This window comes from Conger conger, chromosome 2 (assembly GCF_963514075.1).
Source record: "Conger conger chromosome 2, fConCon1.1, whole genome shotgun sequence".
In the NCBI taxonomy this organism is placed as follows: Eukaryota; Metazoa; Chordata; class Actinopteri; order Anguilliformes; family Congridae; genus Conger; species Conger conger.
The window spans coordinates 40592418-40598417 of record NC_083761.1 but is presented as its reverse complement, the minus strand read 5'-3'; positions in this window follow the sequence as shown (position 1 = coordinate 40598417).

Sequence of the window (6000 nt, the reverse complement as noted above, 5' to 3'; positions counted from 1 at the left end):
ACTTAAATAAACAGTGTTTTACAAAGGTTACCTACAAGGTTACACTTGAACAACAATAATATTGAACAATAACACTAATATGACTATGAACAAATTAAACTATTAGGTTTATATAGTCAGTCACCCATGACTCTTCCCAGTCCATGTCAAGAGACACCAATGCTCTGCTTACCTCCTCTCGGAGACTGGGAACTGATGTTGTGTTAATTTCGGCTGTTTTGTTCATTAGGGCATGGGCTTCTTTCTCCTCTATTTCTGCACTGCATGGGGGTTCTCTGTGAGGTTGGCACTGGGGTGCTCTGTTGGTCTGTCTGTGAGGCTGGCTGGGGCCTGACTGGCTCTGGTGTGGTGCTGAATGATCCCCCTCTACAAAACAAAAAAACATTCCAATATGATATTTCATCATTCATAGTGTGATGAATGGAGTTTATCTGCCACGCCCACGTAGTTTACCTGCTATGCCCACGTAGCCTAATTCAGTGCACCTGACTGGACGAATTGCCCTGCAAGACAGCAGGACTGGTTTAATAAAAGTGGGGCTCCATTGTGAGGTGGGCGGTGTGTGCGCTGGGACTGCAGACGGCTAAGGACTCTGCCGTTTCCGAAAAGTGGCTGCAAAGATTTAAGACGTGATCAGAGACTGAATTCTGCGGGGTGCCAGATAAGTGTTCCACGTTACCTGCCTTGAGCCGCTCCGATTGCTCTCTTCTGTTCTAATTTGGTATTATAATGTTTTAGCTTGATGACTGCACTTAGCAAGATCTTTATTTTATCATTTTATTAGTCAGGGTACAGCTTAGCCCTTTGGCCAGGGTTAACAGCCAGCCCCACCCCTAGCTGTTCAACGAGGCCCATAGTTGAGGCAAAAGGGTAGGAGTAATTTAATAAGCCGCCTTGGCCTACATATTGTGTGTGTGTGTGAATATCAAGTGGCATCTCTTATAATAAAGCATTTTTTTGTATATTCACTTAAGTGATTGCCTGGACCTTGTACTGTTGTTTGCATCTCTCTATTATTATAAAAGAAGCGGCGCGTTACAATATTCTTCACATTAATTTAGGATACAATTGGCGTCACTCAGGTCTTTCTTAAAAATCCATCCATCCATCCATCCATCCATCCATCCATTATCTGAACCCGCTTATCCTGAACAGGGTCGTAGGGGGGCTGGAGCCTATCCCAGCATACATTGGCCAAAAGGCAGGAATACACCCTGGACAGGTCGCCAGTCCATCGCAGGGCACACACACCATTCACTCACACACTCATACCTATGGGCAATTTAGACTCTCCAATCAGTCTAACCTGCATGTCTTTGGACTGTGGGAGGAAACCGGAGTACCCGGAGGAAACCCACGCAGACACGGGGAGAACATGAAAACTCTGCACAGAGAGGCCCCGGCCGACGGGGATTCGAACCCAAGACCTCCTTGCTGTGAGGCGGCAGTGCTACCCACTGCACCATCCGTGCCGCCCTTTCTTAAAAATACCCTATAAAATAAAATTTTAATGAATAAAATTAAATAAAATACCCTATTGGTAAAATCACAATTAAGCACCAAACAAATTTAAAGCATGTTTGCCAAATTATAGTCACTGATTAATTAATTTAACTCTTTATTAATGTATCTGTGATGTAGCCTAAATAATATGCACACTTCACATTACATAATGTAAAACACATTCCATAAGTTACATAAATTGTATTTAAAGGTACAATAGGACAGGTCTGGACTCCTAACGATCAAGAGAGGAATTACAGCAACAACACCCTCAAATCACTGTTTGAGGGTGTTGTTGCTGTAATTCCTCTCTTGACCGTTAGGAGTAGTTTTAACACAAAAATCTTACCTATTAACACATTTTCTGCTGCAACACCGAATGATGCATGGGTTCGCTAAATTACCAAAAATGCAATCGATATGGATGCAACGTTAGCCTAAAAAGTGAAGTGGCTTTCACCAACATCAATCGCCTTTGCTTTTACTTTCGTTTGTGATGGCTAATGATTTGAACCAAATTTTAATTTCATAAATTGGTAACTTTAGATAAGATTTATATTACTGGCCATCGCAGGATAGATAATGGCATCTTTGTCATTGCATTTGGAACACAAATCTGACCATTCGCTCATAACTACAAAGATTTTTAAAAAGCAACAAAAAGCTGCTAGTGACAATTTGTGGATGATCTGAAGCCTTGTAATTTTGTGTTTGTATAACGATTTATGCTTAATTTGCTGATATGATGTTGTTTTTGCCGTCTATAATGAAATAGCACTTAGCAGTATACCGGAAATACCATTGACTTCCACTTTACCTCCCTATATCAGCTGCTCACATATATCCTATGGGGTTGCATGGAGTGTGGTGTTTTTTGTTGGTGGTTCTATTAACCCCCCATTTTGGAAATCTGAGCATTGCCACGATGGTAAACAAAGAAATTAGGATGACTAAACATGGGAATGCACAAACACACAACAAAAAACCCTGTATGTAGTAAAACCAACAATATTTTTGTAATACATAAACCTAAATATTATGCCTACTGTTATGTTCCGTTCTGTCTGTTAGTTTATTATCTTATTCTTGTCATTTATTATTTTTCATATTCATGTCTGGTGTTCTGTTTATATATATTAGTCTTTGCACTCGTCTTCCCCTGTGATGTCTGAGTCTGAATGTTTACGAGCAAGAGTCACTCCCCAGTCTGCATGCTCCACTATTCGGGTGTTTATGGTAGTTCAACCTTCCTTCCAATCTTGCATTCCTTACTTCCTGCTTTCTCTCCATTTCATGTTTGTAGATAATATGTTCGTCAAACAAACAAACTAACATTCACTAGTTTTGGGTATTTGTTATTTAAATCACGTAACTAACTTACTAACGCATCTCCAGTTTCAATTCTATTCTGTAACTCCACCTCCCTATTCTATCACATTCTTCCCCCCCCCCAGACATGACATCTACCAATTATTATAGCTACATCGTTACCCAGAATTGAGCTTGTGAGATACAAAGAGGTACAATTACCTAGATTATAGCAGTCTGGTAGCATACGCTCCCAGACTTGTACCTCTAGCTAGCTGGTGGAATAAACATGAACAAGTTTAATTGCTTAAACTATACATACATAATGCAGAAAGGTCATTATCTTTAATTGGATATAGCAAACATAAAAAATGCACATCGGGGTTTTTTGGCCATGCAGTTCACATCACAGTGCAAGGATGCATAACTGCTCTGATTTGAGGAAGAAATTAATTCAACTCCGGCCATTTTGCCTCACTGAATGAGAACTAGTTTATGTAGTGCATGCACAGTATGTGAAATATTTAGATAATTTAACATATATGAGTTGAATGCAAATTTGACACATAAATAGCATATAGACTATGAGTTCGCCATTTAAAACATATCCTAGTTGGCATTCGCATTTATACGAACCTCTAAAAAGTAGCAAAACGTCAAGAAGTTGGATTTCCACTTTCCAGCTCACAATGTTCCGAACAGTGAAACTTTCAAGACAAATAAGAAATTACTTCCAGTTCAACTTTGGTTTTTGTGTGTGTGTGAAGTTCCTTCAGTTTTCATAAAAATGTGGTAGGAATCACGGAATGTTTCAGCAAACAGGTAATGGTGCTCCCCTGTGGTGGGAAAGCTGTTGATAATGACAGACTACGAACCGGGCAGGCTCATAGGGCTCTGCCGTATAACAAAACTGTAGTAGGAGAGACTGGGGAACAACTAAACACTTATAGGTTTTCGCTTAAGTAAAAAATATATACACATAGGCCAATTAGAGCAAATATCTTTCATCTTTCATCATGTTTTTACTATGATTATACACCATCAGTTTTAGGACATTCCTGGCGATTACAGTCCAGTTGAAAGTAGCAGGAGTGAAATGGTTCCAACATGCCCCGACTATGGGGCAAGTTTAAACAGCATCCGAAATAGACTGGAAAATGCTTTGTTTTAATACAAGTCAAATGTTGGCGAATCCAGCATGTCTTACCATTAAAATATTTAATCTGATAATTATCCTATATGGATAAGAGAGAGTGCTAATTAGGACTTAATAAGTGCATGGTTGGCTACACATGGAATATACAACGTTACGTAAAGGTTATGGAACGAGAACCCATGGTATATCGTGGATATTGGCACAGCTAGCTGGGTGGTTAGGCACAACGCGAATCAGAGTAACATTACATCTCCTAGCTGTGCCAGTAGCCTATCCACAATATACCACAGGTTTGAGTTCCATAACGCTTTTATACAATGGTTACCACATTTATCTTTCAAAATTTCACTAAAGAAAGACAAGACAAACTTTAACTTTATTTTTAAAGTTACCTTCATGTTTTATGGTAAATTAATTATTCTGCTGAACATTGTGCAACACAGTGTATTGGTTGCTAAGCAATGGTATTGCGAACATTAGTTAGTAGTGTAGTGATCTATATAGCGTAGTAGATAAGATACTCATGTATCTGGGATCTGCAAGGTTGGTGGTTCAATCCCCGGTGTAGCCACAATAAGATCCACTAAGATCTCGGTATGCAGTGGTAATGAAGGCACAATAATTGATGATAATGGTTTTGGGAGGCACAGATGGTGCGGTGGGTAGCACTGCCACCTCATGGCCAGGGCCTCTCTGTGTGGAGTTTGCATGTTCTCACCGTGCACGCATGGGTTTCCTCCGGGTACTCCGGTTTCCTCCCACAGTCCAAAGACATGCAGATTGGAGAGTCTAAATTGCCCGTGGGTATGAGTGTGTGAGTGAATAGTGTGTGTGGACTGACTACCTGTCCAGGGTGTATTCCTGCCTTTTGCAAGGGTACTAGCGTTAGCTAACATTACTAGTAATAATGTATTCCCACTGCACTAACCTCAGCTAAGCAACGCTATTGCAATAATGTATCCACACCACATTAACGGTAACTTGCTTGTTTATGTTATACCAGAGGACAGTGACACCCAAGGCATCCTTGTTGTAGACATTTATCTGGACACTGCCAGATAAAGTGCAGTTACTAAAATAACTCATAGCGTGGTTATGAGTCATCATTCGCTTCGCCGGTGGTCTTGCTGGTATTTCGAACCGAGGATATTGCCTAAGATGTATTTTTTTCGTGCCTTCCCAAATCAAAGCACAGATTAAAATCACTCATTTTATTTTACTTTGGTAGGCTAATAGCAGCGATATAATGATACAGAAAAGTTACCTTCATTTAGATTACAAAGTAGATAACGATCTACAAACGCGGAGTAATTTTAAAAGATGTGTGAACATTCCATTTTATTGTGGCTGATGCATTTATAATATAACACAGCGTTCCAACATTCACCGGATGTGCTAGTTGTACTCCTGCATGGCACACAGTCTCTGCTTGCTAGTGAAATGTGCTCAAACTATAGGCCTACTGCTTTATAACCAAAAAAGAGTTAGTTTGTATCCTCTCGTTCGTTGTCACTGTCTCTGCTTTGGGGTCCAAAAACATTTTACAAAACCCAGACGTAACAGAATAATTCGGCCATATGGACCCCGCAGAAACAGAGCAACTCCGCCACGCTTTGTCCACCCAAGGTGCCCGGGTGGGACAACATGAGAGAGCGCTAGTTGAGATAATGGACACGTTAAAAGACTTATCCGCCGGAGTCAACCAGCTGAGCAGCCGCATGGACAAAGTAGCTACTATGCTGCCCACCGTTCCTCCTTTGGATGGTGCGCCTGCATCCACCGCCGCTGTCACGGACCATCCGCCTGCTTCTCCGGTACCTCTGGGGTTTCCCTCCAACCACCATCGGGAGCCCTACATTCCCACTCCAGCCCGATATGCCGGTGAGTTAGGGAAATGTATCTCGTTTTTACACCAGTGCTCTTTAGTTTTCGACCAGCAACCGCTAACTTACCACAATGAGAGATCTAGAATCGCTTTTATTATGAGTTTGTTGTCCGACCGAGCCGCTGAATGGGCAGTTGCCGTGTCCACA